The sequence below is a fragment of the Nomascus leucogenys genome, chromosome 24 (genome assembly GCF_006542625.1).
Source record: "Nomascus leucogenys isolate Asia chromosome 24, Asia_NLE_v1, whole genome shotgun sequence".
NCBI classification, from domain to species: Eukaryota; Metazoa; Chordata; class Mammalia; order Primates; family Hylobatidae; genus Nomascus; species Nomascus leucogenys.
Window position 1 is genome coordinate 18,581,939 of NC_044404.1, and position 11,064 is coordinate 18,593,002.

At 41.9% G+C, this 11,064-nt stretch overlaps 1 pseudogene; it reads left to right on the forward strand.

Annotated features, from left to right (window-relative positions):
• The first annotated feature begins 9,272 nt into the window (after window positions 1-9,272).
• On the forward strand, window positions 9,273-9,542 carry LOC100593302 (annotated as a pseudogene).
• Window positions 9,543-11,064: the final 1,522 nt, after the last annotated feature.

Genomic DNA, 11,064 nt, shown 5'->3' on the forward strand with positions numbered 1-11,064 from the left:
AGACCCTGTCAAAAAAATGAGAGAAAGAAAGAAAGAGAGAGAGAGAGAGAAAAAGGAGGGAGGGAAGGAAGGAAGGAAGGAAGGAAGGAAGGAAGGAAGGAAGGAAGGAAGAAAGAACCAAGAAAGTAAAAAGATAATCCACACAATAATAAGAGAAAATATTTACAAATCACATATCTGATAAGGGTCTACTATCCAGAATATAAAACAAATTCCTATACTCAATAGTAAAAAAAAATTGAAAAGTGGGCAAACATTTTTAATAGACATATCTGCAAAGAAAATATACAAATGGCCAATAAGCACACAAAAAGATGCTCAGTATCATTAGTCATCAGGGAAATGCAAATTGAAACCACAAGATACTACTTCACATCCCCTAGGATGGCTACACTTTCAAAATAAAAAATAACACGTGTAGGCAAGGATGTCAAAAAATCAGAACCCATAAATTGCTGGTGGAGGGGTAAAATGCATTAGCCACTGTGGAAAATAGTTTGAAAGTTCATCAGAGAGTTAAATAGAGTTGCCATACGATCCAGCAATTCCACTCCCAGGTATATACCCAAGAGAATGGAAAACATATGTTCACACAAAAACTTGTGCACGAGTGTTCATAGCAGCATTATTCATAACAGCCAAAAAGTGGAAACAGCCCAGATGTCTATCAAGTGATAAATGGATAAACAAAATGTGGCATAGCCATAAAAAGTAACAAAGTACTGATATACACTACAACATGGATAAACCTTGAAAATATTATGCAAAACGTAAGGAGCTACACAAAAAGACCACATATTGCATGATTCCATTTATACAAAATGTTCAGAACAGGAAAAATGCACAGATACACAGAACATATGAGTGGTTGCCAAGGGCTAGAGAGAAGGGGAAATGAAAGGTGACTGCTAATGTGTACAGAGTTTCTTTCTGGGGTGATAAAAATATTCTAGAATTAAATAGTGATGATAGTTGCACAACTCTGTGAATATACACAAAAAGAATTGCTGAGTTGTACACTTTAAAATAGTAAATTTGATGGTGTGTTTGTCCATTTTCACACTGCTATAAAGATACTACCTGAGACTGGATAATTTATAAACAAATGAGGTTTAATTGACTCAGTTCTGCATGGCTGGGGAGACCTCAGGAAACTTACAATAATGATGGAAGGCGAAGGGGAAGCAGGCACGTCTTATATAGTGGCAGGTGAGAGAGAGAGAGAGGAGGAAGTGCCACTTTTAAAACCATCAGATCTCATGAGAACTCACTCACTATCATGAGAACGGCATGAGGGAAACCACCCCCATGATCCAATCACTTCCTACCAGGTCCCTCCTTCGACATATGGGGATTACAATTCGGAGTACAGTTCAAGATGAGATTTGGGCGAGGACCCAGGGTCAAACCATATCAGATGGTATGTGAATATCTTAACTTTTTAAAAAGACATGATGGAGGCTTATTTTAGCTGACAAGCATTATTAATTGCTCATCCCAGTAGCTGATGCTGGCCCCAGCAGTAGTAGAATCTTCAATTTTTATCTGAATGTATGGCCATCTGGGATAAAGAGCTCCTTTCCCATAGCCTGTAGCTAAATATGGCCAAATTCTGGCCTAGAAAAATTGCTGGCCTTCCCTCCCTAAGCAGGGAGGAAACCTGCCTTTTTCCACCCTTTCCCTTTCATGTTGCCCAGAACATGCCATGATATTTGGTACTCAAGCAACTGTCCTGGACCATGAATTGACAACCAAACACGGTGTTAGCAAGACAGAAGGAATGTAGGTCCCAGATATTGATGAACTGCCATGTTCAGTCCACTGCCTACCTTAGACTTCTTTTACAGTAGAGAGAAATACACGTCTTTCCTACTGAAAGAAGAAAGAAAAGATGACAGTGTGTATTTCACTCATGCATCTGCCATTTGCTCATGCAGCAGCTCATATCTGCGCTAGTCAGCATCAGCTCGACTGGCTTGAAGCCTGGGAACTAGAATCACCTGTGAGTGAACAAGACTGGCGCATGATGGTGACTGTTGGCTGGGATCTTAGCTGGGGCTGTCAGAGAGAACACTTAAACACAGCCTGTCTGTGGGACCTGGACTTCCTCACAACATAGTGACTGAGGTTCTTTTGTTGTTGTTTTTTGTTTGTTTGTTTTTGAGACAAGATCTGTTGCCCAGGCTGGAGTGCAGTGATGCAATCACAGCTCACTGCAGCCTCAACCTCCCTGGGCTCAAGCAATCCTCCCACCTCCACTTCCCAAGTAGTTGAGGCTATAGGTACCCACCACCACACTATTTTGGGTTTTTTGGGGTTTTTTGTTTTTGTTGTTATTGTTTTTGGTAGGGATGGGGTCTCACTATGTGACCCAGACTGTCTCAAATTCCTGAGCTCAAGTAATTCTCCTTTGGCCTCCAAACTTGCTGGGATTACAGGCTTGAGCCACTGCACCTGTCAAAGTGACTGAGTTTTTAAAGGGAGAGACAGAAAGATCCCCAGGCAGAAGTTGTATCACCTTTTATGACCTGGCTCCAGAAGTCAAGCATTTTCACTGCATTCTATTCTTTAGATAAGAATCCCTAGGTCTTGGTCATTAGTGTTATTCAAATAATCTATATCTTCACTGATTTTTTTGTCAACTTATTTTATCAATTCCTGATATAGGAGTAGTATGAGCTTTCTATTGCTGCTATAACAAACTGCCACAAAATGTCAGCTTAAAACAACATAAATGTATCATCATGCAACTCTACAGTAGGTCAGAACAGTTTGACATGGGTCTTAGTGGGCTAACATCAAGGTGTTGACAAGACTGCTTTATTTTCTGGTGGCTCTGGGAAATTACCTGTTTTCTTGCCTCTTCCAGCTTCTAGAAGCTGCCTACATTCCTTGGTTGTGGTCCCTTCCACCATCTTCAAAGCCAACAATGGCAGATTGAGTCTATCTCACATTGCATCACCTGACCTCCTCTTCTTCCTTCCTCTTCCTCATTCCAATTTTGAGGAACCCTGGGATTACATTAGGCCAATTTAACCCAGGGTAAATTCCCTATGTTGATGTCAGCTATTAGGTTGGTGAAAATAATGGCAAAAACTGCAATTACTTTTGCACCAACCTAGTAATTATCAGCCTTAATTCTAGCTGCAACCTTAATTCTCCTTCACTGTGTAAGATGACACATTCACGGGTTCCAGGGAGTAAGACATGATCAGCCTTGGGGGACCATTATTCTGCTTACCACAGGAATGCTGAAATCTTTGACCATAATTACATAGTTGTATTTCTTCTTGCAGTTCTATTAGTTTTTGCTTCATGAATTTTAAGTCCTATTATCAGTTGCAAAAAGATTTAAGATTATCGTATCTTCTTGATGAATTGATCCCTTTTTCATGATGACATATTTCTCTCATATTCTTGTCCTGAAATCTCCTTTGACTGATATTAATACAGCCACTTTGACTTTCTTTTGATTAATATTAGCATGGTATATCTTTTTCATCCTTCTACTTTTTACTTGTGTCTTTATATTTAAAATAAGTTTTGGCTGAGCGTAGTGGCTCATGCCAAAACCTATCACTAACACTAACCTATACTAGCACTTGGGGAGGCCGAAGCAGGAGGATCACTTGAGCTCAGGAGTTTGAAACCAACCTGGGCAACATAGTGAGACCTCATCTCTACTAAAAATAAAAAGTAGGCTTCTTCACAAGAGGTGCCAGCTCACACCAGTCAGAATGTCTATTATTAAAAAAATAAAAAAATAACAGATATTGGTAAGCCTGTGTAGAAAAGGGAACACTTATACACTGTTGGCGAGAAAGTAAATTAGTTCAGCCCCTGTGGAAAGCAGTTTAGAGATTTCTCAAAGAACTAAAAATAAAACTACCATATTCAACCCAGCACTCCCACTACTGGGAACCTACTCAGAGGAAAAGAAATCATTCTACCAAAAGACATCAGCACTCATATGTTTATTGCAGCACTATTCACAATAGCAAAATCATGGAATCAACCTAGGTGCTCATCAATGGTGGATTGGATAAAGAAAATACGGCACATATACAGAATACTATGCAGCCATAAAAAAGAATAAAATTATGCCCTTTGCAGCAACCTGGATGCAGCTAGAGGCCGCTATCCTAAGTGGATTAATGCAAGAACAGAAAATCGAATACCACGTGTTCTCACTTGTAAGGGGGAGCTAAACGGTGGGTACACCCAGGCACAAAGAGGGAAACAACAGACACTGGCAACTTGAAAAAAAAGAAGGACAGTGACAAAGATTGAAAAACTACCAACTGGGTACTATGTTCACTATTTGGGTGATGGGTTCAATAGAAGTCCAAACCCCAGAGTTACACAGGCATCCACTGAATCTAAAATAAAATAAGTTTCTTAAAGACAGCATTTGATTAGGGCTTGCACCCTTTTTTATTCAAACTGAAAGTCTCTGACTTTTAATTAGTATCATTAGACCATTTATATTTAAAGTAATTAACAATATGGTTGGCTTTGAATATTCCATCTTGCTATTTGTTTTCCACTGATTTCATCTGTCATTTCTTCCTTATTTCCTCTTTTCCCGCCTTCTTTTGCATTCATGTTTTATTATTTCCTTTTATCTCCATTCTTGGCTTATTAACTATATTTCCTTTTTGGTATTGTTTTGTTTTTCAGAGGTTGCTCTTGAGTTTACAATATACATTTTTAACTTGCTGCCATTAAAAAATATTACTTCACACATGGGGTAAAAATCATAAACGGTGTTCTTTTATCCCACGCTCCCATCTTTTGTGCTGGTGTTATTATACATCTTATTTCTGTAGCTGTTACAAACTCCAAAACACGTGTTATTTTTACTTTAGCCAGTAATCTTTTAAAGAGATTTAAAAATTATTAAAGTACATATTTTATACTTATCCACATATTTACCATTTCTGGCACTTTTTATTCCTTTGCATAGGCCCAATTTCTATCTGGTGTCATTTTTCTTCTGCCTGAAGAAACTACTTTTACATATCTTATAGTTCAAGTCTACTGGTGATGTATTCTCTAAGATTTTGTTTATCTGGAAAAAAAATATCTTGCCTTCATTTAAAAAATTGTAGGTATGATTATAAATGGACAGATTTATTTCATATTTTTTAAACGTCACCTTAATAGTCTTCCAGATTACATAGTTCCTTATGAGAAGTCTGCTCTCATTCTGATCTTTCTTATTTGATATGTAATGTGTCCTGTTTCCCTGGTTGCTGTTAATATTTTCTCTTCATGACTGATTTTTAGTGATTGTATTATCATGTGACATAGCTTGGGTTTTATGTTTATGCTTTTGGAGGCAGTTCATTGAGTTTGGATCTGTGGATTTAGTTTTCATCAAATTTGAAAGGTGGTTCACACCTGTAATCTCAGCAGTTTGTGAGGCCCAAGTGGGCAGATCACTTGAGCCCAAGAGTTCAAGATTAGCCTGGGCAACATGGTGAAATGCCATCTTTACAAAAAATAAAAAAATTATCTGGGTGTGGTGACACGTCCCTGTGGTCCCAGCTACTTGGGAGGCTAAGGTGGGAGGATCGCTTGAGGCTGGGAGGCAGAGGTTGCAGTGAGCCAAGACTGTGCCACTGCACTCCAGCCTGGGTGACAGAATGAGACTCTGTCTCAAAGAAACAAAAGCAATCCCAAATCGTGGCTTCCCCAATCTTGGGGAATCCTCCCCCAATCTTGGCTTCCGGACTTACCAGCTTCATGACTTCAGATGCATTATCTCTGTTTCCGAGCCTTAGAGATTAGCCTCAGACATGATAATAGCCCACTTCATAAGGCTGCTGTGAGACAAAATGAGGTAGTACGTGCAAAGAACTTTGCACAATGCCTGACATGTCAACAATCTTGATGAATATTAGCTGCTGTAGAAAGAGGAATGGCTGGTCCATACTGGCCACCAGGCTGCAAGTCTTACTGCTGATGTGCAGAAGAAAGTCGGTTGCAGGTTGTATCTCCACTGGGCCTTCTCCCTTCAGTCTGTCTCAGCACAGTTTATATAACCAGACCAGCAAATTTGGGTTTCTTTTCAGCACCTACCACGTGAATTTGTTTCTACATGGATTCCCGACATAGAACACTGTCTGACTGAATAAAGGAAGGAAAGCTCATCTGGTTGATTCGTTTGTTGACTGTTTTTATACAAGTAACTCTTGCAAACAAGGGGAGGTAGGAATCTCTATTTGAACTGACTTCTGTGTACTGCGGCCAGCTGGGATGCTGGCCAAATTTTCTAGGCTGGAAATGAAAAAGAAATATTATTTTCTTGTCTATAGGAACCCATCTACCTTCAGGCCTGTGTATTTCATAAGGGTCACTGCTAGATTCCATATTTTGTTGATTTGAGGGAGTCTGGGGCAGCATTCCAAACCTTTTTCTAAATGTTGTTAGCATTATTGTCCCTGTAAATGAAGGTTTATTTTATGGTTTCTGCTAAGATGACCATTTCAGATGGCAACCGTCCCTCATCACGGGCTGGTCCCCCTTTCATCACTAAAAGGCTGATAAGCCAGGGGAAGGCAGATGGTGCTGGGTACTGGTGGGCTCACAATTCCTGGCCAAAAAAAAAAAAAAAAAAAAAAAAAAAAAAACAGAATGTTGCAGTCAGTCTCCCCTGGTGGTCTTGGTCACACTAAGACTAAGAAAGAGTTTTTTTGTTTTTTTGTTTTTGGGTTTTTTTTTTTTTTTGAGACAGAGTCTCGCTCTTTTGCCCAGGCTGGAGTGCAGTGGCATGATCTCAGCTCACTGCAAGCTCCGCCTCCCGGGTTCACGCCATTCTCCTGCCTCAGCCTCCCGAGTAGCTGGGACTACAGGCACCCGCCACCATGCCCGGCTAATTTTTTGTATTTTTAGTAGAGGTGGGCTTCACTGTGTTAGCCAGGATGGTCTCGATCTACTGACCTCATGATCCTCCCACCTTGGCCTCCCAAAGTACTAAGAGTTTTGAAAATTGAAGACAGAAGAGTGAAAAGCAATTATTGTTAACCCTCCCATTAACTGGGCCATGTTACAATGGAGGAGGAAGGGATCGCTTTGCATATAAGACATCTCTGCACTTTCTTTGGTCGGCTGCTCACACCTGGCCACTTTGCGGCTGGGACTAGAAACATCTTGTGACCAAGGCATGGCAAAAGGAAAAAGCCCACCTGCTCAGAGGAAGTAGTATCAGATCATCTAGGAAACAATGGCACGCTCATTTCTGTATATGCTGTGCCATGTTTTTGTCTCTTAAAAGGCCACATACCTCCCCACTTTGTAGAGAATTTAGCAAGCAAGATCCTCCTCAAATTCATAGTCGCCGATGACATTTAGCCTGACTCCTGGGCTCGGAGCTCAGCTTGAGTGTTGAGTTTAAGAACATAGAAACAGTTTGTTCTCTTAAGCAGATCAACTACCATTCCCTTGCCTTTGGTGCATGCCATTGGCGCATAAATGATGCTAATTTAATCCCACATACATTGCCTAAGACTTAGCCTCCAACTGCTAGGGCTGGGTGGGCTGTGTGTGTGTATGTGTGTGTGTGTGTGTGTGTGTGTGTGTGTGTGTGTGTTGGGAGGTGAGGTACGGGGATAAAAAAACAAAACACAGTGACTATCTGACTGCCCTTAAAAACTCACCCCTGGAGACCATCCAGCAGATGATTTTAGGATGCTCAAGGCTGGGACAGCCAACAAATTGACCCCAGATTCTTCCTGTCACCTCCAGAGATTCACACTGCTGGGTTCCCTAGAGCATCTACTGCCATCTTGTGGGAGCACAGGAAGCATGGAGGAAAAAGGACACATAGTTTGGGGGACAGTTGGAGATGTCGTCCACACCTTCTGCCTCCCCCTACCACTTTCCTGTGTCACCAGGGTAACCAACACATCACCCACAGTCCCTGCAGGTACAGAAAGCCAGGCAGCCGGAAGGTCAACGCTAATGAAAGATGCTATCTGGAAAACTAGTGCCAAGCCAAGCTGACATAATTAGCTGTATTTGTGGTCCTTGAGGTTTGGCAAGTGAGGATGGGGTGGGAGGAAAATTGGGGAGGGGATATCTTCTTCCAAAGCCTCTGAATAAAGAGAGCAATTTGGATGGCTTCCAGTTAGCCATAGCAACTTTCAGAATGGCTATCTAATTAGTGCCTACCCAGCTTCTGAAAGACGGCTGCACACAGCAAATAAAACAGGGATGCTTGGCTTCCCCTTAGCTCCAGCTCATGGACTTTCAGGATGTCGACAGCTTCAGATTCAGCATTCATTGCCACTATTCCAATGCGTGGGGCCATTTTTCCAAAAAAAAAAAAAAAAAGTGTCATTTGCATCATTGGTGTTTGGAGTGCAGCACATCATTGGTGTTTGGAGTGCAGCTTGATAATTTTGTTGACATCCCAAATACCCCAGAGCCGTGTCAGAGGAGATGTTAGTTCTCTGAGGTTGATGGGGAAAGAAGGAACATGGATGCAACAACAAACATCCCTTTTATTGGTTTTAAATTTTCCAGTGAGCCAAAGCTTCTTCTGTATGATCTTGAGCAAGTGGATTATCCTAGATTATTCTCAGTTTCCTCATCTGTAAAAGAGGGTTGATAATCAGCACAACCTGAAAGATTGCTGTGCGAGTCTATGACAAGGGTATAGTTTGGTAGATGTCCAGGAAATGGTCCATGATGATGCTGACAATAACAAGAATAATGGTGATGATGACAATTATCATGATGGGATGGTGACGATGATGGCGTAGGTGAAAATAACAGTGACAATACCTGCTTCCCCTCAGTGATCTTGTTTCCCAGAGTGAGGAGGTCATAAAAGAGGGACCATTGGTGGATGAGCTCATTCCCTGCTCCTCATTGTACAATGAGGTAAAATAAGGGCAATTGCCATATGGAGAGAGTACTTGACCATTTTTGAAGTGCTTCCACCCATACTGTCTCATTTGCACCATTCCACTGTTCTGTGAGGAAGTTACCATGACCACCCTTAGTTTACAGATGAAAAAAAAAACCATGAGACTCAGAAGATTAAGGCCCTCGCCCAAGGTTCCACCAGTGGTAAGTAAAATAGTCAGGTCTTCAACTTGAGCCTTGAGACTTCAAATCTGATGTTCTTCCTGTGGCACAAATAGTGCCTCCCGTTAGATGCGCCACTGCTCCAGTAGCGACAGCAGCTCCAGGCCGCCTGAGTGATGCTAGCACCTCCCCCAGGAGACTGCTGCAGTCAGCCAGCCCCCTTCTCCATGATAACCATGTGCCACCTAAAGACCATGATCAAAAATGCCGACATGTCGGAAGAGATGCAACAGGACTCGGTAGAGTGCGCTATTCGGGCGCTGTAGAAATATAACATAGAGAAGGATATTGCGGCTCATATTAAGAAGGAATTTGACAGGAAGTACAATCCCACCTAGCATTGCATTGTGGGGAGGAACTTCGGTAGTTACATGACACATGAATTCAAACACTTCATCTGCTTCTACCTGGGCCAAGTGGCCATTCTTCTGTTCAAATCTGGTTAAAAGCATGGCAGGGCGTAGTGGCTCACGCCTGTAACTCCAGCAGGTGGGTGGATCACCTCAGGTCAGTAGTTTGAGACCAGCCTGACCAACATGGTGAAACCCTGTCTCTACTGAAAAATACAAAAATTAGCTGGGCGTGGTGGCACGTGCCTGTAATCCCAGCTACTCGGGAGGCTGAGGCAGGAGAATCAGTTGAACCCAGGAGACGGAGGGTGCAGTGAGCCGAGATCGCACCATTGCACTCCAGCCTGGGTGACAGAGTGAGACTCCATCTCAAAAAAATAAAAATAAATAAATAAATAAATAAATAAATAAATCTGTTGCAGATGTGGGGGGGGAAAAAAAAAAAGCAAATAGTGCCTCCCAAGCATTTCATGGAGAGAAGTGCAGGACATTGGTTAAGGTGGCTCCAGCACATGGACTTTATAATAAAGAAGCTCAAGAGACAGAGATTTGAGACAGAAAGAAAGTGGACCTCAATGGCCAATGACCCATAATGCTCACTGCTTCTGCTGATTGGAGAGATGGGAAGTTGATAGGAACCAGTAAAAAGCCAAAATTCCAAAACACACTGAAAGAAGTTATTTTTGTTATCTATGCATAACAAACTCTCCTAAAATTTAGTGGCTCAAAACAACAACCATTTAATCTTCTCTCACATTTCTGGAAGTTGGGAAATCACAGGTGGGCTGTTGTCCTCTGGGGTCTATTCTGAGTGGAATCATATGAGATGGCTCACTCACAGGCGATGCTGGCTATCAGCTGAGATCTCTGCTGGTGCACCTTGGCTCCCCTCCACGTGGTCCTCCATGTGGCTTAGGCTTCTCACAGCTGGACAGCTGCATTCTAAAAGGGTATATCTCAAGAGTAAACTCCACGAAAGGAAACATCTTCATCCATTTTGTGTTGCTATAAAGGAATATCTGAAGCTGGGTAGTTTACAAAGAAAAGAGGTTTATTAGGCTTATGGTTCTACTAGCTGGAAGGTTCAAGACTGGACAACTGGTGAGGGCCTCAGGCTGCTTCCACTCATGGAGGGAGGGGAAGGGAGCCAGCATGTGCAGAGTTCACCTGGTGAAAGAGGAAGCAAGAGGAGGGTAAGTGCCAGGTTCTTTTTAACAACCAGTTCTTGTGGGAACTAATAGAGTGAGAACTCACCCCAGCTCCACCATGGACTATCACATTTCAACATGAAACAAACTGTATCCAAACTATAGCAGGGAGGAAAGAGAAACTGGCAGTTCTCTTAAGACTGAGCCTCAGAAGTCCCAGAACATCACATCTACTAGGTTCTGGTGACTCAGAGCAGTCACAGACCAACCCACATTCAAAGAAAAGGCATAAACTCCACTTCTCGATGTGAGAAGAGGCATGTTCATACAGGGAGAGGCAAAATTGATGGTGGCTGTCTTTGAAGATGAGGTACCTCAGAAGCTGAGTTCTATCACTTTCAAGCAGGAATTATACTGAACTTGGGTTTATGTAGTATTATCTAGAGTAATGAAATAATAATCACTACAAC